The sequence below is a fragment of the Sphaerodactylus townsendi genome, linkage group LG02 (assembly GCF_021028975.2).
Source record: "Sphaerodactylus townsendi isolate TG3544 linkage group LG02, MPM_Stown_v2.3, whole genome shotgun sequence".
NCBI lineage: Eukaryota > Metazoa > Chordata > Lepidosauria > Squamata > Sphaerodactylidae > Sphaerodactylus > Sphaerodactylus townsendi.
This window is the reverse complement of record NC_059426.1, coordinates 2,417,366-2,442,799: the sequence shown is the minus strand read 5'-3', so window position 1 is coordinate 2,442,799 and position 25,434 is coordinate 2,417,366. Positions and strand designations below refer to the sequence as shown.

The 25,434-nt window shown below is 44.3% G+C and overlaps 1 protein-coding gene and 1 long non-coding RNA gene across 2 annotated transcripts in view; one reads left to right on the top strand and one right to left on the bottom strand.

The window, feature by feature from the left end:
* Positions 1–23,819, bottom strand: part of LOC125426505 — a 23,983-nt gene extending 164 nt beyond the window's left edge. Inside the window, exons 1-2 of the long non-coding RNA XR_007243523.1 lie at positions 23,700–23,819; positions 7,589–7,599 (exon numbers count right to left, since the gene is read on the bottom strand). This is a non-coding gene — a long non-coding RNA (uncharacterized LOC125426505). The remainder of the gene's footprint in view (positions 1–7,588; positions 7,600–23,699) is intronic.
* SPAG16 (sperm associated antigen 16) overlaps positions 1–25,434 on the top strand; it is a 464,997-nt gene that overhangs the window by 158,966 nt on the left and 280,597 nt on the right. The gene's annotated exons all lie outside the window — the stretch shown is intronic.

Here is a 25,434-nt window from a genome sequence, read left to right as displayed (position 1 = left end):
CTACTGACTCCTGCTCAGTTTGTGGTCTGCTAAGATTCCCAGATCTGTTTCACATGTACTATGGTCCAGCCAAGTGTCCCCCATCCTATATTTGTGCTTTTCATTTTTTCTGCCTGTAGTAAGTTGCATTCATCTCCACTGAAATTCATTTTGTTAGTTTTGTCCCAGCTCTCTAATCTGTCTAGGTCATTTTGAATTCTGGCCCTGTCCTCTGGGGTTTTAGCTACCCTTCCTCATTTGGTGTCATCTGCAAAGTTGTTAGGAGCCTTGAGGATATTATGAGAGAGAGAGAGGCCAAATTGACTAACAAGTTCTGAGGAAAGGGAAATAAAATGAGTAATAGATTCATCCTTGCTACCCATGCATACAGTGCATGCATACTCTTTAATGTTGACTTCAGAGGTATTACTCAGAGAAATGTTCTGATTTCTGTTCAGATTTTATTCACTTCTCTTCATATTATCTTTTTTCTTTTCGGCCTCGTTCACTGGGATTTGACTTGTGTCAAACCGAGAGAATTCCCAGGTTTTGCTGTCTGCGTGCAAAGGACAAAGGCTTCACTCTGCAGCCCACCAGGCTGCTTCCATCTGTCTGCCGTATTGACACACTGGAGTGAGTCGGGAGACTGGAACAAATAATGAATGATTTTTTAAATTTTGTTTCTCAGAATAGGTAGGAAGATTACTTTGAAAGGTGTCAGGGGAATATTAAGTATTGTAGCTCTCAAATTCTGTTGGATGCAATCCAGAGGAAATATTACTGTTGCAAAATCTTTGCCCAGAGGACAAGAGCAACTAGTAGCCAAAACTATTTGAATCTTAAGAGGGTTTACTTTTTGTTTTCACTCTTCAGGAGTCATGGATTTACTAGGTCCCTGCCCAGGACTCTTGATACCTTCTGTTCTGATTCCCAACCTATATTTTTTACTTTCCGTTACCCTTCAAATATATAGCATTTGTGAGCTCCTACTACGCAAACAATTAAAATCAGAACACAAATGAAAACCATCAACATTGGGTAGGAAGGACTGCCAAATGAAACAAAAAGTCATTGCTGACCACTGGCTGATCAATCTCCTGGGGAGAGAGTTTTGGAGCTTTGGTGCCATGATCAAGAACGCCCTTCCTCCAGTCATCAGTTGCATAATTTCAAAAGGTGGGGTACTTTAATAAGGCCTCAGAATGTGACTAAGGTAGTCATGTAGGTTCCCTTGAACAGGCGATCCATCAGGTATGTTGGTCCCAAACTATGTAAGATTTTAAAAGGAAAACCCAGCAGTCTGAAAACCAACTGGGAACCCACGACTGGAGGGATGTTTCCCCCGTGATCAGCTCAGGCGGGCGCCGCAGTGGTGGGCTGAGACTCCCGCCCTTGCCTTGTGCCCGAGGACATGAAATCATAAAAGGCAGGAAGAATTTCAAATGGAGTCTATTTCCAGAAGCAGCTCTCAATTGAACTGGCAAAAACAGTACCAAATGTGGAACTGTTTGTGTTCATGCCACTTGGACGTGCAGAATGTGCCTCAAGATACGGCAGAACATGTTCATGGGAAAAATAGCTTTCCAACTCCTGACCTCAGTCTCGTCTGGGCCCCATAGCTTAGTGGAAGAGCCTTTGCTTTGCACGGAGAAGGTCCCAGGCTCAACCCCCAATTTCTCCAATGAAAACAACACGTTGGTAGGTAATATGGAAATGTATTTTTGCCTGAGACCGTGGAGAGCAGCTGCCAGTCTGATCCTGACGATACTGATAATGCAGCAGTTCTCAACCTGGGGGTCGGGACCCCTTTGGGGGTCGAACGACCCTTTCACAGGGGTCGCCTAAGACTCTCTGCATCAGTGTTCTCCATCTGTAAAATGGAAAAATGTTAGGGTTGGGGGTCACCACAACATGAGGAACTGTATTAAAGGGTCGCGGCATTAAGAAGGTTGAGAACCACTGAGCTAATGTATCAACGGTCTGACTCAGGACAAGGTGGCTTCTTTTTTATACCTTTCATGATTCCAGGCTTGAACACTGATACTTTGGCTTCAAGTTCTTTATTCAATATTTGGTTCACAGCGCAGCTGTTGCCACTTCTTTGTGCAGGATGTCAAAAACTATTTTACCCAGATTTTAAAAACTGGTGTTGATGGGAGCTGGCATAGGGCCAAGGCAGTGAAAAAAGAGGAAGACTCCCAAAAGGAAGCCCCCCATCCTCCGTTTGCAAGACCAGAGCAAGGCTCTCTCTCTCTCTCTCTCTCTCTCTCTCTCTCTCTCTCTCTCTCTCTCTCTCTCACACACACACACACACACACACACACACACACACAGAGGGCCAGGCAGGGGCATACTGGCCACAGGGACATGTCCCTGGGTGCCGGCCATTTAATCACGTGAGGGGCAGGCTCCCCTCGGCCTGACCCTGCCAGGCTGCGGGATTGCCAGATGCCCCTCAGACAGGCCCGGCCCCACCAGCCTGCCCGGGACTGCCACCAGCTAAGGTAAACAGGGGGGGGGGGAGGCGCCCGGAGCAGGTCTTGCCCTGGGTGCCATTTTCCTGCAGTACGCCTCTGGGGCCAGCGTACTTTCTGAGGTCACTTTTACAGGGTTTTTTAAATACCTTTTGTGCTTAGCTACGTGGTAGCTGAGTTGGAAGGTGCTGGAAAGCAGCATTCATTTTTGTATTCAGAGCAACTGTCCCTAAATGGAATAGAGGATGTCAAAAAATATCCATGTGTTTGTTTCATGTTTAGCACATTAAAGAGAGGAAAGGGCATATCTATTATGCACTGTAAATCAAATGCAAATGATATTTTTGGGCTGCATGAAATCCTCTTCCAAAATGTTCCAGGTGCCCCAGCGTTTCCTGCTGATGAGATATTGGCACTGGTAATAGAGAAATTGCTTTCTGTTTCTAGCACAAGCATTTTAGACCTCTCAGTATAACAAACTGAATAAGGAAATTGGTTTCTCACTTGATCCTAGTGCTTGCAATTTCAATTTTAAATTACTTTTGTGAAGTGGATGAGAAACAAAAGCGTAGAGATATTTCCACTTTACCAAAGCACCAAGATCACAAAATAAGTATAGTATCCCAATGTTTGTTATTAAATTAGCAGCAGTTCTTTCCATTTATTGAAAAACTACTTTGCACAGATGTTGTTGGAGGAGAAGAAAAATGAAGTCGGTGGATGAAAACAGGTGATTGTGAAGTTCTGTGAAGGACTGTGTTACCTGAGCAAGGGGAGCTGTGCAGGGGAAGCAACGTTCAGTGCCACCGGCAGCTGTGGGTGTCCTGGCTGAGGAGCAAACTGTGAGGCCCGAGGTCTGTAGGGCTGGTTAAATGGAGTTCTCTGTTGGGCCAGTCGGGCACCCCTTTAATATCGTCCCTTGACCCTCACCCTCACACAGCCCAGAAAAACCCACCAGAATCAATTGTTATTGACAACACTGTCTGTAATCAGGTACAGTTGTGGCAAAAAAACAATGTATCTGACAGTCCTACCATTTGCCTGGAGGCCTAGACCCTCTTAGTCTACCTATTTCAGTCATCAGCCTATACTAGGAGGTCAACCTCCATTGGTCTGGAGTTCTCCTGGTCTCCAGACCACAGAGGTCAGCCCTCCTGGAGGAAGCGCCATCTTGGAGGGGGGACTTCATGGCCTCACATCCCTTCACTCCCCAAACTCTGCCCTCCCACCACCACCACCACCACCACCCCAATCCGATCCCGATCTTGCCAACTGTAGGTTGGTACATTTGTGGAGATTCGAGGGCAGAGCCTGTGGATAGCACACTGGGGGAGGGGAGGGACCTCATCTGGGTCTGCTGCCGTAGAGTCCACCTTGCAAAGCAGCTGCTTTCTTCAGGGGAACTGACCTCTATCCTCAGGAGATCAGCTGCAATTGGAGGTTGGTGGAGCTGGCAGGGCTAGTCTATAAAGCCTCACCTTGCCGAGGCCTGTTTGCCATCTGGTGGCCTGGGATGTTGAAATGTTGCCTCCAGCAGAACCTGTTCTGAATTAGACCTTCCAGAAGTCTAGTCATGGGATATGAATTTTCTTCTGGAGGACTAATGCTTGGAGGAATGAAGGCGCAAAATTTATTCTGGTCAGTTGGCCATAGCCCCAAAGCTCCTGGGAATTGTAGTATGAGATAACAGAGATCTATCCTAGGCAACTGTAACTTGGTCTATGTAACTTGCAGGGGCTGGAGTAAGCCTGGCTGCCTGCTCCAGACATGTTTCGCCATGGCTTGTGTGGGGCTTCCTTTCACATACACCTCCACATGTGAGGGCTACCAGAACTGCTGGCGGGCCAGGTGCAACGTTTTCACAAATCCAAAGTGGCCCACCAATTTGACGCTGTGGCAGTCAGCTAGAACTTTAGGTTGAAGGGGTTCGGAACCAACCCCCCCTTTTTGAGAGCCCCCACCTTTTTTCATCATGCGTAAAATTTGTCTAGGTGTGTGTTAAAAGAAACTGTGCCATAACATGAAAATAATTTTTAAAGAGGAGGGACAAACAGATTTTCCAGGTTAAGATCGTAAGACCCAGACTTAAGGTGTTCAATACGCAATATTTTGGTGTTTAATACTGACAAGGTTGTAATTTTCTATTATATTTCTTTGGTTCAGGGAGGAAGGAGCAAAAGCCAAGTTCAAATGCCACTGTTGCTTATTTCCCCATCAAGCCGTTCAATCCAGTATGGCTAAGTATCCTCTGGGTTTGACTTCCTGGGAGCATAGTGCTGTGAATAGCAATAGCCGTTTCTGATCTCATTTAACATTCCTTACTACTTGACTGTCTCAGGAGAGTAGAAACTAGATTACCTTCAGCATACAGATGGATCCAGGTTTACTAATTCAGGGGGTGGGAATCTCAGAAAGCCCTGTGCACCTGAATTGTCCTATCATATGCCTGTTTCTGCATTCCAGGGCTTGCAAAGGAAATATCCTGAGATCAGGCAGAGCTGAGCTCTCAAATTCTCTCTCTCTGTGTGTGTGTGTGTGTATGTGTGTGTGTGTCTGTGTGTGTGTGTATGTGACAGACAGAAAGACAGTCAGAAGTCTGTGTATGTTTTGCAGCCATCTATCCTGTTTGAAGATATAATTTTACAAATCCTTTCACAGTGGATACAGACTTTAGGACAATAAGATGGAGCACTGAATCTACCCCTTCCTCCACGTACATCACTAATACATGCTGCATAAGACACATGTTGCAGCGCAGTTCTGTTCTGCAGGCTCAGAATCCCCCTGCTTAGCAAGCACTGGATGACGCCAGGGGGTTCTGTAGGGAGAACGAGAGTGTTAACTGAAAGGCTGAAGAAATTAGCAGAGTTTGGTGGTCAAGACTTGGAGGAACAAAATAACACACTGCAAAAAACTGGGATGATAATTTAGAGGAGCCGAGACTTGGAAAATAAATTCTCCCATGTGAAAGAGACAGGAAAGGTTCATTTCATGCTTAATCAGAAAGGTTGTTGACCTAGAAAAGAAAGCATGGTGGCAGCTTCAATTTGAGATTTTAAAAGGACAGCACTAGAGGTAAATGCATGAAAGGTTTTCCTCAGCAAGACCGTCTTCAGTCCAATTTTTCCCCCTGTGTGTCTCATTGCATGCCTACCTCATGTCCTCAGCGTAAAAAACATCAAGGGAAGTAATTTGTTTTCTTTGGAAGTTGTATACTTCGCAAAAGCAAACAAATAAATCAATGTAAATGCATTTTTCATTACAGATGTTTTTCTTTTTAAAAGTAGCTTGGGACCCAGACATTTTTGTGAGAGATTTATTTATTGATTTAGAGCATTTTTATCCTGCCCTTGTTTGGAGGAGTTCAGGCTGGTATATCATTCTCCTTTCTTCATTGTATTCTTGTGACAATCCTGTGAGGTGGGCTTGGTTGAGAGAGGGCAACTGGCCCAAGGGGGGGGGGGGGAGTGAATTCAGGTCTCCCCAGGCCAAGCTCTCCAGTCTAATCGCTGCACAGGGCACTTACCAGAGTCTCCCTTCCGGGTGAGAGAAAGCACTTTCTTTGCCACAGACGCGCAGTCTGGCCCTGGATATGGAGGACTGTTCTGAACACACAAGCCTCTTCCTCAACCCTGATGCTGGCCGGGGGTTCAACGTTCCCAGCGATCGTCCTTCAAGCAACACCACAGTGGATCTAGTAGGCTCACTTTTTGTCACTTTTTTTACCATCATAGCCATTTCCAGAGTCATCTGCCTTCTTTTTCCTTCTTTTGTGCTGCAGACGTTGGCTTCTGCCACATCTGAAAATTCTGGTTCTCTGCTTGTGGAGATACACAATGACTTAAGTCCATGGTGGCGAACCTATGGCACCCCAGATGTTCATGAACTACAATTCCCATCAGCCCCTGCCAACATGGCCAATTGACCACTGACTTAAGTGGTTCACCTCTGAACACACATTCTTTTTTGATTTCTTGGTCATTGTTCTTTCCTACCTACCAAAACATGTTTCTTCTCCCTCTCCCAAGAAACAAAACAATTTTTTTACTTTCTGTATCCCACTTTGGCACTCAAGGGTGCCATGGTTAGAGAGACTTCTACTAAAATGGAGAGTGAAGAGAATAAGAGAACTACTTCCTCATGTCCAGGAGTTTATTATTCACCTTTCTGCCAACATACTATAGACCCCCTGTCTCTTCCTGTTCCAGAAGGGAGGTTTGTCCTTGCATCTTGGCTTCTTAAAAGTCTGCAGCCTACTGTCCTTCTGGCTAAGGCTGTTTGCATTTCTGTGGCACGGTGTAGTTTCATGACTAGCAGATGAGTAATATCCTATCCTATTTCAGCCTGCCAAAGGCCCTGTGTAACCTCTGACACTATCCGGAATACAGACCCAATTATGATAGACTTGGATAAACCTTGGAGCCCATACGGCCATTTTATGATTGGTGGTCATTCTCCACTCTCAGCATGACAAAAGTGTCTCCAGGTTTTACATAATTTACACCTCCTCTAATCTTTTTACCGATGATCTCTGCGGGCTAGAATTAAAACGTAAAGAGAGAGCGAGAGATTGCACAGCTGCCAACCATGTAAACAAAATACATTTTGGCCAGAAATGTCAAGAAAAGCCTGAAATTAACAGTGAAAGTTTTGTCATTTGGCGTCCTGGGCAAGACTGAGCTCGCCCACGTGGCCTCTTTCTTTTATATGCAAGCGCCTGCTGGTTCCGTGGGAATGCAGAGCCAATCGGAGCCCGGCCACCGCGCATGCGCGAGCCGTGCTCCAAGGCCGCGCCTTTGCCCTGAGCAGGGCAAACGCTGCTCGAGCCGGGTCCCAGCCAACCCGCAATGCGGCTCACGGTTTAAGCCGCAGCCACTCTTTATTCAAGGGGAAAAAACCTTTCTTTCAAAAATGGACAAATGGTAGCAGAACAAAAATAAAATTAATATGTGTCTCTTAATCATGCCAAAGGCTTGGTTTTCTTCCAAAATTTACATCAGTTCAGCATCAATACCGATGGGCTTTATCTTCTTAACAACCAACTTGGTCCATTGGAACTGGGTGGTGTCTTGGAATAAAGAAAAGATTAAACTGGATGAATTGGATTGTTAGTGAAGACGCAGCCACTATTTGACTATTTGCATCCCTGCTTTGGTCTCCAACAGATTCTGGCCCATTTCTATATACAATGTGGTGTACCTTATGCATGTAGGAACCCCCCCCCCCCCACACCCATTTTTCTCAGAAAGGATGGTTGTACACTTCCAATGCTATTGTTAAATGCCTTGATCCACACGGGTATCCCAAAGAGCAGTTGGGCTGCAACTTTAATATTGAAAATTTAAAGGGCTGGAGGAATATAATGATTCAGTCTTTGATGAAAAAACCAAATTGTTGCTGCTGAGCTATGTTTGGCTAACGTGATGGCATACGCGCACTGCCTGACTCATCCCCAATTAAACTGGAAGTGAGAACCAATGCATTTGTACCGTTTCACTTGTTCAATTGCCTCATTATGAATCTACCACCTGTGCTTCTCCAATGTACTAGTGAAGACCATTATTTTAGACTTTCCAACATTACTTTTCAGTAGGTTGGTCACATGATAGTGTTAAGCTGACTTTAAAGTTTTGTATTTAAGTTTTTTATGACAATAAAGGTAATTATGATGATGAATAATTAATATGGTATAGGGGTTAAAATGTTGGAACTGACCCAAAGAGACTTGAGTACAAATGCTGACTATCCCCAGCGACTCTATTAGAGGCCTGGCCGGAGAGGGTGAAGTCAGTTTTACTTGTTGCTCATAAGCTTTTGATCGTTAAGTCAGAGAAGAATTCTATGATTCTTCTATTATTCTAAGTCATATACGGCTAAATGGCAGTGTTTCATCTCTAGGGGTGTTTCACTCAAAATTAATCCTGACAGTTGTTCTTTATCTAATGTGTTTGACTATCTTTTGATGCTGGAGGATAGTGGCTTGTTTAATTCGTCTATTAAAGTTCACTTATCAGCAATTTCTGCCTTTCATGTTCATACTGATTCTAAATCCTTATTCCATAACCCTGATTCAAAGAGGTTCCTGAGGGGACTTGATAACATGTCCTGTCCAACGAGACCACCTATACAGCAATGGAGCTTGTCTCCAGTGCTCTCTCAGTTAATGGAAGAGCCCTTTAAGTCCATGGCCACCTGTGACCTTGACATTCTGGGAGCCATGAACCTCCCGTGGCAGACTTCCTATTTGCTGTTACCTCTGCACGGAGGGTAAGTGACCTTAGGACCCTTCGGCATGATCTCCTGGTTATGAAGTTCCATAATGATAAGGTTGTCCTTAGATTCAGTATTTACTTTCCATGTGTCACAGGATATAGGTAGTCTTTCCAAACTCTCAGACATCACCTGAAAGATCACTATGCACTTTAGGCCTCAGAAGAACACTTTCATTTTCCGTTCAGGGGACCTCTTCATTTAGCTAAGTCACTTTTTCATTCGTTTCAGGGGCCCAAATAAAGGTTAAGCAGAGACATCACAAATTCTCTCGCATTGGATCACTTCCGCTATCCAGATAGCCATACGTTCAGCAAATGTCCAGTGTCCAGTTCACATCGGAGCACGCTCCGCAAGGGCCCATGCTGCTTTTGCTGCCTTTGTCTCCTCCATCAACCTAAAAGACATCTGTAGAGCAGCAGTTTAGTCTCTACTGTCTATGTTTGTCAAACATTATGCCATAGATGTTGACTCTAGAAAGGAAGAAGCTGTGGGGAGAGCAGTTTTACCATCACTATTCAAGGAAGCAGCTGCGCTTGTTACTGTCTCTTTTGCACAGAGACCACAAAGATGAAAAACAGTGTTGCCCTTATCTGTAACTGTTCATCGAGTGGTCTTCTGTGCAGGCACGCATCCGTCCCTCTGCCCCACTGGGGGCTGCCCAGCAAGTGCAGTTGGGTGGTTCCCCCACAGTGACTGGAGAACTGAAGGAACATGTACTTCCTCCCCCTTCACCACGTGGTCATTTGGGCAGGAAAATGCTCTGACTCCATGGCAGAGGCAAGGGGAGCACTCCGAAGACAGATAATCCTAGTAGCTTAGGAAATCTCTTCTCCATGACCGGCGTGTGCAGTCCCCATGTGGACCCCCACTGAAGACCACACTGTTTATCTCCTTGCATGGACAAACAGGAATTATTTTTAATATCACAGCTGCCAATTCTTTAGCTGGTTGTTAGCTTTTCATTACAATTCGAGCCTCACCCAGAGGCCTAGGAAGCTGTAATGTATCGGCGTAGTATTCGTGCGGATCCCAGCAGGGCTGCCTTCTGAATCTGACAGATGTTAATTTTGTTGATTTGAAGATGTTTCAAGCGAGGTCTTTTCAATGTCCACCTTGTCCTTGATCTTTTCCAAAAATTGGCTGTGTAATGTTTTGTTGAGCCAGCTTTCAGTCCTCGTTTTAATCACATTTTTCCTGTACTCCTGTTTGGTTCTCTGGGCTTTCAGTAAATGCTTTTTCTTCACTTCGATCATTCAAATAATCAGCCAGTGCCACCTTCTCCTCCTGCACTGTTTGATTTACTTGCAGTAACCCTCTGCCACCAGATCTCTGGGGAAAGTAGAGTATCAGTATCACTCCGTGGGTATAAGGCATAGTGCCATGGTGGCGAACCAATGGCACTGCAGATGTTCATGGACTACAATTCCCATTAGCCCCTGCCAGCATGGCCACTGGCCATGCTGGCAGGTGCTGATGGGAATTGTAGTCCATGAACATCTGCAGTGCCATAGGTTCGCCATCACTGGCATAGTGTATTGTCATAAGCTTCCAAGTTTTTCTATCCAATGCACCCAACTCAGCCTATGACTAGTTGATGATTCCAGCAGTGTACCTGATGACTGGTATGGCCCAGATGTTGATGGCCTTGATGGTATTCCCACCATTTAATTTGGAATTTAATATTTTCCTGATCCTCTGGGTGTATTCTCTGTTGACCACAATCTTCACTTGCCCGTGCTTGATGTTATCCAGCTGCAAAATGCCCAGGTATTTATATGCTTCATTTTGGTTGCACTTGCTGAGTTGGCTATCAGGCATTTCTGTGCCGTCACTCTTACCTCTCTTTATCACCACACTTTTCCAGGCCAAACTCCATCAAAATGTCTTTGCTGAATATCAGGATTGTGTTCACTAGTGACTGGATTTCTCTGTCTGCTTTCCTGTACAACTTCAAATCATCCATGTAGAAGAAGAAGAGTTGGATTTATATCCCCCCCTTCTCTCCTATAGGAGACTCAAAGGGGCTTACAAACTCTTTACCCTTCCCCCCTCACAACAAACACCCTGGGTGGGGCTGAGAGAGCTCCAAAGAACCGTGGGCGTTTTCCCACTTACCTTCTGCCCCGCGCTACTGTAGGCAAGTAGCGCGGGGTCCCCCGGCACTCCCCACTACAGGGGCGGCAACAACGCAGCCGCCCTGACACTGCCACTGTCGCGCCCCCTCAGCGTGCGTCATTCCTGGCGCTCTTCCAAACGGCGCCTTTTGATGACCCCGTGCAGAGCGGGGGGTCGTGGGGAAGCCCGGGCATGCGCCAGAAATGACGTGCGCTGAGAGCAGTGCGCGGCGTATGGGGGTCGTGGCAAGTGGGGAAGTGCCCTCTGACTAGCCCAAGGTCACCCAACTGGTGTGTGTTGAAGTGTACAGGCTAATCTGAATCCCCCAGATAAGCCTCCACAGCTCAGGTGGCAGAGTGGGGAATCAAACCTGGTTCCTCCAGAATGTACAGCAAATGTGAGATTTTTGGTCATTTGATATCCCAACTTTGTTTTCTTCAAAACCACTGTTAGTGGGATCATGGCGATGATAAACAGTAAGGGCAATAGTGAATTACCTTGGAAGTTGACTGTTCCATAATTTTCATTTCCAACTGTCACTTCAGTTTTCCACTGTCTCACTGCTTTTCCAGTGAATACTTGAATGTTTTCGCTGATGCCAATTGTTTCCAAGCATTTCAGGATCCAACAATGGGGCAGTGAGTTGAATGCCTTCTTGTAATCGATCCAAACCATATGCAAATTTGTTCTTTGATTCTTGCAGTTCTCCATTATCAGTTTGTCTACCAGAAGTTGATCTTTTGTACCCCTGCTCCTCCTTTGGTCCTCTTTTTGCTTCACTGGTAGGATATTACTCGCCTCCAAGTAGTTCATGATGCTATCTGCTATTATGCCTGGGAGCAGTTTGAACATCATAGGCAAATATATTATTGGCCTGTCGTTTCCAGGTGTTGTCCATTTGGCCACGTCTTTCTGAATCAAGTATGTCTTCCCAGTTGTCAGCCATTCATCAATTTAATAATTTTGCATAGTTTCACTGAACTGTTTGGCCATTGTCAGGTGTAAACTTATCAGGCATTTGAGCCAGAAGCCATGCAGTTAATCATGTCCATGAGATGTCCAGTTTTTCACCTTCTTGACTCGATGTTTTCTTGTGTTACTTATTATTTCCAGTTCTTGCATTTGTTTTTTTTGCCAGCACCTTTCTCAAAATATTGTATCCACCAAGACTTCTTGTCTTAATTCTTCTTGTTTTCCCACATATCTTTCCAGAACTGAAGTGTTGCAATTTTCTCTGTTTTTTTGCTTTCGACATTGATCTTTGTGTTGAGGCTTTGGTAGAAACACCTCTGGTCTGATTGAAATGCTGATTTTGTCTGTACTGCATGTTTCTTGCTTCATATCTTTCAGTTTTTCTCGTTGTGGCTGTTATTTGTTGTTTGGTGATCTCTAATGCTTCTTCAATTTTTCTTTTCTATTTTCTGTTCCAGTCGAATTTTCCACTTTGGTGTTGATGTTTGATTTATTTTGGGTTTAGGTGTTTCAGTGCCCAATTCCCATGTGACCAATGCAGCCATACTGTACATGAGCTGATTGGATTGTTTGATAGAAATTATTTCAATTGTTGTCAATGCCTTGATGACATCCCTCATTATGAGGGCCAGGTGTTTTTTGGGCATCGTTTTCAATGCTGGCAGCCGTTGCCTTTGCTATTTGTTTGTGCAAACTTGATGATCTTTTCCCTCAGTTCTTTTTGCCTTTCAGTCAGTTTATCAGTTGTTTCCCTGGTGACTTTCTCTGGTGGTTGCACTATTATATCCTCTCCTGTACTGGCATTTTTATCTGGCAATTCTACTAATCTTCTAATGCAGTGGTTCTCAACCTTCCTAACCCTTTAATACAGTTCCTCATGTTGTGGTGACCCCCAACCCTAACATTTATCCATTTTACAGATGGAAAACACTGATGCAGAGAGTCTTAGGCAACCCCTGTGAAAGGGTCGTTCGACCCCCAAAGGGGTCCCGACCCCCAGGTTGAGAACCATTGTTCTAATGTATCTGGAGTATGTACTGTTCTTTTTTTCTGGTGTTACAGTTGATTTATTTTCACCATTTTTCTGGATTTCTTCCAATTTTATTTCTGTAAACACTTTATTCTGCATGATGATTGGCCTTTGTGTTAGGTCTCGACCCCTTAAGCCAATAAACAGACTCTGAAGTATTGATCAGTAGCATGTATTGAATAGGCATTGAAGCATCAACACTGGTAAAGCCAGTTCTGACGAAGCTGCCGTTCACAGTCCCCTTCATTCCCCACAGAGCACCCCCTCCTGTTTTCTGAAGAGTTTGTGAAAAACAGTCACTATGAAGAGGATGGCAATGACAAACTACCTTTGTTAGTCTCTTGCCTTGAAAACTCTACTGGTTGCTGTTGGTCAGCTGCAACTCAGTTGCATTTACACACACACAATTGAAAGAGGGAGTTTCAGAATCAGGACATCACAGCCAGTAGAGCTATACTACATAAGGAATTCATAATTTACGTTAGATTAATTTAAGATGTACTATATAGCATCAAAAGCACTGTTGCTTCTTACTACTTGCTTATCTCCCTGTCTTCTGGTCCCTTAACAGAACTATAGTTTTGAATAGTTAACATATTCGTTCATGAAACCTCTGTCATTCCACATGCCCCAGGTTCTAGAAATATTATTTGGAATGCATAGTCAGAATATGTAAAACTGAAATAAGTCTTTTTCCTCTGATTTACATTGTTGTTATCTCTTTCACCCTGTGGACATGGAAGGGAAGTATGTCTTCCAAGCTGTTTATTTGCAAAGCTGATTTGGAATAACAAGATAGCAATGGTTAGTTTTATTGCTACAGGGAAGGGGACTAGCACCTTGAATTAGCATATTTGTTTAATGCTTTCAACCAGTGAGAAAATTAACATTCCTTTCTTGTATGTTCCAGCAGCCCATGTAAGCATATATATTTATTTATTAAACCTGTATGCCACCCTTCCTCTCACAGGCTGAGGGCCACGTATTCCAGCGTATTATAAACAATAAAAACATAAATTATATTATAATTAAAATCTCAAAAGTTGGCTAGTCCAATCACCTTAAATATAATAAAATCCTAAAGCATAAAACATCTGGTAGGAACAGACATTCAAAACCCAGAAAAAGGAGGTGCAAGGGCCAGTGAAGTGATGAAAACCATTGCCTCAACCATCTGTCTGGTGAAACAGCTCTGTCTTACATGCCCTGTGGTATTACATCAAGTTTCACAGGGCCCTGGTCTAATTGGATAGAACATTCCATCAGATTGGGGTCAGGACCAAATATGTCCTGGCATTGGTCAAGGCCAGCTGGACATCTTTCAGTCCAGAAACCACCAGTAGATAATTTGCTGATTGCAGTGTCCATCAAAGGGCATACTGGGAGAGCGGGTTCCACAAATATGATGGCCCCAGACCCTTTAGGGCTTCAAAAGTAAGCATCAAAACCTGGAACCTGATTTGGTACTCCACCCAGAGCCAATGCAGCTGGCAGAGCACAGGTTGTGTGTGCATCTGCCCCAGGGTCTCAGTAAGGATTCGTGCTGCTGCATTTTGCACCAATTGGAGTTATCAGAGCAACCCCAAGGGCAGCCCTGCATAGAGCGAGTTGAGGTAGTTCAATCCAGAGGTGACTGTTGCATAGATCATGGCTAGCTCAGTTTAAGACAAATAGGGTACCAATAGTCTTGCCTGGTGGAAATGACCGGAAGTCTGGCCAGCTGCATGTGTGATTTGCCTCCCATTGAGCCTCCATCAAGTGTCACACAAAGACTCTTGACAACAGGTGCATGCACCAAGAGTTGGTACTTGGCAAGTCCCGAGTGGCAAGTCACCCTTCCCTGCCCCAGTCACAGGACCTCTGTCTTGGATGGATTCAACTTCAACCAGCTCTGATCCAACCATTCACCACAGCCTCCAGGCAGCCGGCCAAAACATCTAGGGCAGAGCCCAGGTGGCTGCCTCTCAACGGAATGGATAGTCTAGGTGTCGTCAGCATATTGATGACACCCAAGCCTGAAACTCTGGGTCAGCCTGGCAAGTGGGTGCATGTAGATGTCAAACAACATCAGAGGCAGAGTCACTCATTGTGGGACCTCACACACAAATGAGTGGCATGTGAAGGATCTCTCTCCAATGGCTACCCTCTGTCTCTGGCCCTAGAGAAAGGAGCACAGCCATTGCAAGGCGGACCCAAGGCAGAGGTCCAGGTCGAACACTACTCTCAAATCAAGTAGCAACGCTGACCTGCCTCGATCCAGGTGTCTCCAGGTGCCATCCGTGAGGGCAGTCAGAATCAGCTTTAGCCAATAGCCATCATGGAAGCCAAACTAAAATGGGCCCAAAATAGATGCATCTTCCAGAAAGGCTCGGATTTGCTCTGCTGCCACTCTCTCAACTACCTTGCCCAGAAAATAAAGGTGGGATCTGGGGAGTTGTTTGCAAGATCAAAAGGATCTGAGGCTGGTTTTTTAAAGAGCGGTTTCACCACAGCCTTTTTCAGTTTCTCAGAAAAGATCCCTGAACTCTAGGGATAGGTTGACAATTTATTGTCGAAGGCTTTCACGTCTGGATTCAACTGGTTGTGGTGGGCTGTGTGGCCGTGGTCTGGTAGATCTTGTTCCTAACGTTTTGCCTGCATCTGTGGCTGGCATCTTCAGAGGTGTATCACAGAGAGAAGTCTGTTACACACTAGAGAGAAGTCTGTTACACACTAGACACAGTGTGCTGCTCCATGCTGGCAGCTGGAGATGCGGAAGGGGAGGCTCTACAAGTCATGAGGAACTGCCTGGTGAGGTTCACGGCCGAGACGAGGGGTGAGTGCTTGGCATAGTCTTCCCCCACCACTGAGCCACCCCTGTCCATGAGCCCCACCCCCGAGCACAAGGGTGCACGGAGTCAGGGGAACCCAGAGTAGGTTTTGTCCCGGGCGCCATTTCCCCCAATACACTTCTGGGCACAGGTCCCTTGTCATTGGGCGACACGGACAACTTTTACTTCCCTGGAGCTATGGACTATTTATTATTAATTTCCTGTAAGCCTCTTTGGTGCTCTGGAGCAGAATTTTTTAAAAAATTAGAATAAATAAGCATGGCTCATTTCCTGAATTTAGAAGACATCGGGGTAGACAGAAATATTTGCACATTTCAGCCTTGAGCTCAAATGTAAATATTTCTTTCAGTGATATTTTTCTCCTTTCTATTTCAATCTGCTATTTGATTTTGTGCTTAGCAATACTCCTTTGGTTTCACGACAGAGAATGCCAGAGCCCTTTAACATTTACTGGGTAGCAGTTTTGACATATAAAGAAAAGCTTGTAGAATTTCGTGAGGCCTGATTGAAAAAAATACCATTTGCAACTGTGACTCGCATTTTTATTCAGTACACCAAGAAGAAATGTTCCATATATTTTATCAGAGGTAAAGGCTGTAATTGTACAGCTTTATATATTAACCCAAATCATGTTAAAATAATTTATAGAAATGTTATACTGTTTATTCCTCAATAGTATAAAGGGATAGAAAATAATTAGCCTGCAGCAAACTGGATTAAAATATAATCACATCAGCAGTTTTATGATCTGCACATATTGAAACGAAACCCTGGAAAGAGAGAAGTAATGCTGGTTGGGAAGGCTTGAAGGACATTATGTGGGGTGAAGCTGACCTTTTGCCAACTCAGGTGAGAGCCCTGCGGGGGACACACTGTGCTCGGCATCGTTGCTGGAGAAGCCAGTCAGTGCAGCTGTGAAAAAGGCTTTCTTCCAAGCTCAGCCTAGCTGAAAAAAATGGCCCCTTTCCTGCATCTGGCTGATTGCACCACCTGGCTCCATGCCAGGGGGACACTGAAACTCGATGACTATGAAGCACAACATACTGGTCTTTCCTCAAAATCAACTGGTGCAGAATGCCACAGCTTGGCTGTTATTGGGAGACCAGCATGCTTTGCTTTATAGTAAAAATATAGTATATGCAGATTACTTCCATTCCACAGTCATTCCACTGGATGCCCATCAGTTTCCTGGCTCAATTTAAACAATTGGCTATCACATACAAAGCCCTTCCTGCCCTTGGACCCTATAGGAGCAGCAGTGGTTTGAGGAGGTTAAGAGCTCGTGTGTCTAATCTGGAGGAACCGGGTTTGATTCCCAGCTCTGCCGCCTGGGGAATTCAGATTAGCCCACACACGCCAGCTGGGTGACCTTGGGCTAGTCACAGCTTCTCGGAGCTCTCTCAGCCCCACCTACCTCCCAGGGTGTTTGTTGTGAGGGGGAAAGGAGATTGTCAGCTCCTTTGAGTCTCCTGCAGGAGAGGAAGGGGGGGGGGTATAAATCCAAACTCTTCTTCTTCTTCTTCTTCTTCTCTTCTATATCTGTGACACCATCTCTCCCTTTTTGCTCCACTATGACAACTTTGCTAATCCAAGCAGGGCCTTTAGCAGGTGCCAACCTGACGATTGGCAAAATCAGCAACTGCCCAGAGATGTGCCTTCTTTGATGTAGCTGCCACCGCGTTGAATGCCTGGGCTGAGAAGGTCAGGAAGGCTCCTGCTTGTGTCAATTTCTGCAAACTGTGCAAAACTGCATTAGTGCCGAGGGGTTTTCCACACAGACAATAGGACAGCAGTGCACAGAAGGCTGCATCCAAGTTCCTTGGATAAATCCCTGAGGACTCTGCAGTCTTATCATTCTCTGTTGGTTGGTGTCATTTAATGAGTCGTGTTAACACTGTATTGTCGAAGGCTTTCACAGCCGGAATCACTTGGGTGCTGTGTGGTTTCCGGGCTGTATGGCCGTGTTCTAGCAACATTCTCTCCTGACGTTTCGCCTGCATCTGTGGCTGGCGTTGATGCTGCTAGAACACGGCCATACAGCCCGGAAACCACACAGCACCCACGTGTTAACACTTCTGTTTTGCTTAAGTTCTGTTTTATAAACTTCCAGGTGGTTCTGCAACCCCAATCCTTTTTCATTGCTTACTAAATTTCTCATATTGATTGCATTTGACTCAGCGTAATCTGCCTGGAGTCCCAGTGAGAAAGGCAGACAGTAAATAATGTAAATGGTTTTTAAAAAATTATAGAGGGGCCCATTTTCAACAGTTTTTGGTTACAGCAGAAAAAATGTGTTACGCTAGCTTAACAGTTAAAATGTTTTTAAAATTGCAGTGGGGAATAACTCGGCTTGGCAGTGAGAGGCAGGCTAGCGGTGGGATCTTTAGAACAACTATACCTGAAAATGGCTTGAAACATTCCACCGAGAATACAAAGGAGACCAAATTGAATTTAAATATTTTTATACGTTTTTGGCAAAAACATTCACACAGTGAGACATAGAGAAGCTGACACACAGTTCCTAAGAGATATAAAAAGGGTGGAAAAATAGGTTTGGATGAAAGATTAGGAAGGGGGTAGCGGGGACTTATACGTTACCTTGGTTCAGCTGAGAAGTTCTTGGAGAAGGCAAGGATTCACATGACCAGCAAGACTGCGACCAAGAAAGGCTGGAGAGTCTGGACTGAGGGGAACCACAATAGAGGTTTCTAAAATTATGCACAGGGTGGAATCAGTTGAGAGGGAGCATTTTCTTTCACTGCCAGCAGAGATAGTGATTAGTGGTGTGCCTTAAATAACCGGTGTATTGTTGTTGGGGTTTGTTGTTTGGAATTTTGGTATATTAAATCTGAAAAATATCAGTATTCCCAATAAATTCCCCAAATTCCAGTACCGATATGATATGCGCTGTGAAAGTCATTGTTCAAATTCAATACCCTAGAAAAAAAACCCAACATCTAAATATGACCAGATTTGCTGCTGCTCACTCTAATTGGAATGAGCTATTTCTGTGCTCCATTATATGCGGATTTGGGTTTTACTGGGGAATCTGAAATTGTTCAGCTCCATTATAGCAAATGAGGAAGTTATCCTCCTTTAGCACACCTTTTGTTCCTTCGTCATCTAACGGGCCTACCGCTTCCCTAGCTGGCTTCCTACTTTTGATGTACAACTGTTTGTTGCTGTTCTTGATGTTCATAGCCATGCGTTTCTCATAATCCTTTTTTGCCTCCCTTACAGCTAAGTTGCTTCTCTTTTGCCACCATTTGTGTTCCTTCAGAGATTGCAGAGAAGCTGGATAACTTCCCCATTTGCTATAATGGAGTTGAACAATTTCAGATTCCCCAGTAAAACCCAAATCCGCATATAATGGAGCACAGAAATAGCTCATTCCAATTAGAGTGAGCAGCAGCAAATCTGGTCATATTTAGATGTTGGGTTTTTTTTCTAGGGTATTGAATTTGAACAATGACTTTCACAGCGTACAAATATTTTGCAAATGCCTGGAGTCCCATATAGGCAACTTCTGTATAGAGTATTTTTTATGGTTTGATCCTCTCTAATTATTTATTGAAACCTACCATGTTTAAATGGACTGAGTCAGTGCTGGGTCAGAGAGGAAAGAAGTGTATGTTCACACAACTGAGTGTGAGAGCACCCTTGCAGTTAATTTATGAACTGAAGCATTACTAATAGATCTGAGTCAAGGTCTGTTTCAAAAAGTAAGCCTTCATCTCTACATTCGTTGTCTACTTTTCTTACTACACTGTGAAGAAAGCCTTTTTTTAAAAAACCCAGCTGTCCCTTCTCAAAGAAAAAAGGACCATAGGATATTTGTCACAGAGAAGCGTGGTGATTCTGGAAGCCTTCAGTGCACAGTTTAAAGGCTAACGTTGGCAAACATTTTGCAGCAAGAATAATGGGCGGCATCTGTGATTCATTTCACCATGCCAGGGTGTCATACATACATTTTATTTAATTATTAACTCTTTCATGTAGATGATGTTTCTTGCTTCGTGAAAATGCTTTTGTTACTTAATATAGGGACCTTAATGAAACAGCCTAAATGTTAAGGGGCCTTCAAGTGTTGCACTTATTAATCATGACAAGATAACACATACCTTTGGGTTTGCACTTCATTTACTTGAAATGCTTGAAGTCATATTAGGACCTTGGCATCTTATTTTTGTTGGTGACGGTTACGCAGAGTGTATATTTTTCTAATGCGTATAAGTCCTTCAAATATTTACCTAGTAGTTTCATACCGTTCTATGGAGACTGCCCAAAACAGCATCCTTGAAGGCAATTCATAAACAGTAGTTGCTTCTGCCAAAATGCAGGTCCCCAAATACAATTCCAAGCAGAAAGGCTGTGGGGAAACTACATTGCAGGGTTGTTGTTTGAGATCTGAAATGTATTGCTGTGTGAGTTGCCACCTAGAGGCCAAGTGGCAGATGTTTGTGTTAAGAATTCGGCCAGCTTAGGCATGCTTCCGGGGAAGGTGGGGTTTGTGCAGTTTGTGTTGATTGACCCAAAGTCACTCAGCAAGATTACATGGCAGAGTGAGGATTTGAACCTGGGACTCTCAGGCCATTTTTGCATGACACAATTACATAGGGGTTGAACTGGGGTCATATATACCGGGGCTATTTTATCCCGATTTCTGCCTATGGACGGCTCCCCACTTATGCCCAGGAGCAGATCGAGGACCAGTAGGAAATGCTCCAGTTTAGTTCACCCAAGCCAGACTTCTGCATTTATATCAGAAGCCTGTCTGAGCATGCCCGGTGTACCATGTTCTGACTGGCTGTTGTTTTTGAGTGGCAGCTTGAATGGACGTCAGGCGGGGAGATCAGGTGGCTGGACAGGAAAAAGAAACTTGGTTTGCTCCCGATTGGTGTTTTTGTGTATGTGCTGTGGGAATAGAAGAAATTGATCTGTGTTTTTAATAGTTCAAAATAAGATTTTGCTGTCAGAGGGAGAAAGCTAGTGAATAGGTCTGCTAATTGATTTAAAATAAAGCTTTTACTGAGGAAAATAGACCAAGTGATTGTTCTGATTGGCTGTTGCTTTTGAGTGGCTGCTACAAGCACCTGTGAGCTTGCCCGGTGTCCCGCATTTTGATTGGCTGTTGTTTGTGTGGCAGCTCGAATGAATGACAGGTGGGGAGATCAGGCAACTGGGCGGGAAAAATAATCAGGTCTTGCTCCTGATTGATTTTTGCATGGTACAGGCACAAGCAGGGTCACATTGGGATTTTTAAAAAGAACCTCCAAACTTACAGTTTTTGAAAATCCCGGGCTAAGGTAAATATCAGGGGGAAACCAGGGCAGACCCTGTGTAGCTTTGGGAACTGTGTGGAATTTCCGGCTGCACAGGGATATTTTCTGTGCTCACCCCGAGATATTTTGACCATGCAAAAACGACCTCAGATCTGAGTCTAACCATTGAACCACACCACACCAGAGCACATGTGAAACTCCCCCCTCCCACCCCAGCTAGTAGGATCCTTGGCAATGACAGCCATGCCCCTGCATGTCCGGGCAGCTTTCACCCCCACGACAACAGCCCTTCAATCCTTCCCATTTAAGTGGGAGAAGCCAAAGTGGGTACTTAAGAGTACCCACCGAGGCACCGAATGATAGAGTGATTAATAGATTTTGCTAGACAGTTTATAATGCTGATAAGGAGAACCAAAGGAAATGCTATAGAAGACCCCCCCCCCCCCCCGCCCCGTTTTAGCCAGAAAGCATCTATGGGAGGTTTCTTGATGCTCATAGATCAAACTCTTCAATGGGATATGGGATATGAGTCAAAGTCACTCACACACGTATTTCTGCTATTTCTGCTGAGAGAGTGTGATGGCTTCCCCATCCCCCAAACAACTCTGCACGTTTCCTTTGTGTGCAAAACCTCCTGAAATTTGGCAGCACTGCTGCCGCCGATCAGAATGGGCAGCACTGGGGGAGGTGGAGTCACAAGATTCGGACAGATTTCCTTGCCACCAGAATTGCTCCTGCTGGGAGGATGCCTTGTAACCTTCTCTGAGAATGTTTATTTCTATCCCGTCATGAATTCTAATAAGGAGCAGAAATAGCCCTCCTTTTGCCCTGCCTTCAGGCCTGCCGTGACCTTTCTGTGTGCGGGGCTCCTGTTTTGTCTCCAATCTGCTTTGCTATGATAAAGACGTCTCTCTCGCTCCTCAGATGTATGGGAAGAGTCTGTGCTATTTTCACCTCAGCCAGCAAACACTGAAGAACAAAGCAGCGTTGTCCTTATCTTTCATTATAGCTTAGTTTGAAGAGATTTGAAGGCTGTTTATAAGCAAATCACAGTTTATATCAACAGGAAGATATGATTTAATCCCTGTTTTCTATGGGAGGTTCATTCTTGTTTTCTGATGTAACCTTCCTTCCTTCCACACCACAAAGACAAAGGCAGGCTTCCTCAAAGACACTTTCTTTCAAGAGGAAACTCTACTTGGGGACTATCTCATTTGAGCAGCCGGGCCTTGCCTTTTCTTGGGAGGCGGCAGGGTCTGCGTTTCACCCTCGTCCCTTTCTAATGAATTTCATTCAAATCTTCCCAAACAGTTCTCTTTTGGCTCTCTGTCAGGTTTTCGACACCCCTGCAGCCTCTGCTGGGGCCAACTCTTGGTATGGTTGCCAACTCTAGATTGAGAAATTCCTGGAGATTTAGGGGTGGAGCCTGGTGTGTGTGGAGTCTGGGGAGGGATGTGAGGCTATCAAGTCCACCCTCTGAAGCTGCTGTTTTCTCCAGGTGAGCCAATCTCTGTCGTTCAGAGACCAGCCGTAAGTCTGGGAGGTCTCCACACCCCATCCGGAGGTTGGAAACTCCAGCACTGTGGTTTGTTGCAGCTCACCCATTACTGATCCTGGGCCCCTTCCACACAAATAGAATAATGCACTTTCAATCCACTTTCAATGCACTTTGCATCTGGATTTTACTGTTCAAAATGGCAAAATACACTTGCAAACAATTGTGAAAGTGGATGGAAAGTGCATTATTGTGCATGTGCAGAAGGGGTCCTAGAGAAGGAGAGGACCTGCAAGACCTGAATGAGGAAGCCCATTCCCTGTGGGGAACTGTGATGAAGTTACTCCATTACAGTGTTAGAAAAAGTCATTCTGGCCTGACAAGGTCTTTGATCTCCAGATGGAGGACCAAAAGGCTGTAACCAAAAGGAAGCCCCATACATCAAAGGCTAGGTTACCTCATGGCAGGAAACAGAGTTTTCCTGGGAACCAAGGAACAAAGAAAAGCGGATTCTAATCCAGGCTGAAGTCGAGTGAGGGGGCTGAGACAAACCTGCAGGAATGGTGCCATTTAGCTGAGAAATATTTGTATTTAGAACATTTTATTGTTTTCTGTTTTTCTTCTCAATGAAATCGTTGAGAACTCAGCTGGTTTCAGAGTATCTGGAAAAAAGAACCCTGGTTTTGTAGAAGAGGCATGGCTCTCCCAGGCCTGGTCTCGTGATATGGTGGCTGAAAAGGTTCTCTGAATCTCTGAACTGGTAATTAGCAGCGATAACTCTTCTTCCATAGTGATATCTTCCAGCTTTGTCTTCACCTATTTTTTATTTTAAAAACTTATACAAAAATGTCAATTTTAATTGGTATTTTAAAAACTGATTTTTAAAAAAAATCATAGTTTTTTTTTAAATCAGCTTTGCCAACTGGTAGTTCCTGGAAACAAGTGGCTGCCCTGAGTTTGTGATGCAGAACAGCAGACCCCAAGGAGGGACGGGCAGTTTGGGTCTCTTCATCCAGCATTGCAGCCATCGTATGTTTTTTTTTTACAAGAAGGGCAAACAATATGTACCTGCAGCGACTAAAGTGTTTAATCCCAAGGTACCCCAGCAGCTTCTGTGCAGAGTCTCGCTTTGGATAGGCTCCTGGTCCAACTCAGTTGAGCAGGTACAATCACGATTCCTGTATAGGCTCCTGGGTATGCCCCACTGTGTTCCCTACGCTACCCTGTGCCTTGAAACCAGACGTCTACTGGAGACAAGGGCCTGGCTTGTCGCCTTTAAATTCTGGTTACATCTGTGTTTCAATTGTGAAGCCACCACTCTGATTAATAAGTCACTACATCTTTTCCATCAATCTGAATGGTGGGGCCATATCGAGTCCAAAATTCATAAGCTGGGCTACTCTCTGGATTCCTTGACCATATTTCCATCCAAAGAAATATTTCAACTCCTGAAACGGAGGCTGCTGGATCAGGAGCACCAAACTCTAATTGAGAAGACCACAAGGCCTTGCTCCCCTCTCACCCTGGGTATCCGCTGCTCGGGAAGCAGGGGGCGAAATATCTTCATCAATTAATCCCGCCCAGGTCTCACAGAGCAGTGATGCTGGCCCGCTGTAATGCACTCCCATCAAAACTGCCAAAACTCCCTATCAGCAAAAGTGCATGTAATGGGGACTGTCCAGACACTATAGTACATATTTTATTATATTGTTCCCTCCTTATGGCACCTAGAACAAAATGGCTACGTCCGCTGTTAGCACAAAAAGAGCACGCATCCGATTTGCATAAGATCATCTTTTTATTAGATAACACCAAAAGTGAGGTAACAGATCCAGTAGCCAAATTTCTTGACTTATATATAATCCAGAGATCCAAGTGTTAACTTGCCTAATTCCTTTCTTCCCCTTCTCCCCCTTGTTTTAGCTTTCAATTTATGTACTGATATTATTCATAATTTTACTTTTATTACCTGTTTGGTGACTGAATTCTCTGTTGATAGAATTGTATTAGTATGCCAATAAAGGTTGTTGAGTTGAGTTGAGCTGTGTCTCTTCATTCTTTTTATTTATTTTATTTATTATTGCATTTTTATACCGCCCTCCCCCGGTAGTGTACCGCCCTCTCCAAGTAGTGTACCATTTTGTTAAAATGTCCAGAATAAAAGTTTAAATGTATGCATCATGTTATGTTATTGGGTACAGGGCAGTGATTTCTGGGGTAAGAGAAGTATTGGAGGGCATGTGATGTTACGGGCAGGCCAAAAGTGCTCCTTTAAAAAAATGAATCACTTTCATCATCCAAAAAGGGATGAAGATGTTGTTTACAGTTTTATCTTTATGGATTGTGGAAGCTACAGCTATAAGAGAGAATAAGAGAGCAAAAGGAATGATATTACATTAGTGTGTTATGAATTAGGATTTATTATTTGTCATGGGCCCGCTGAATGCTATCCCAGAAATAGTAAGGAATGCAACAGTGGACACAGGCATGGACTGCAATAAATTATTAAAAATCAGAGGTGGTGCTAATTAGCTGTACACTCCCTTTCCTTTTTCAAAAATATCTTTGGAATATTCACAGTCTGAAGAGCGGTAAATCTAAGGCTGAAAGCACAAAAGTCTGGAAATGGTTAAGTCTCATTCCTTATACATGTTTACGAAGGCAAGGAAAGCATTTATTTTTCAGTGTTTTTGGAGAGGGCTAATTGTGATCCTCTCACTGTATTACTGGTTTAGATATATTTTTGAGAACTGGTTTCTATTGCTGGTTTGGTAAACTTTAGTTTTGAGACTATATTGCTTAACTTTTTTGTTTTGTCTTGTTTTGCTGATGGTGGGTTGGAAGATAGAAGATGGGTCTAAATATTTTAAATAAGTCACGGGAAAACAACAAGAGCCCCTTGCTTGTTTATTCTCTGTTCCACAGCTATCTTCAAAGATTCACAGATACACATAAGAGAATCTTTGCCACTTGGAGGACTCCA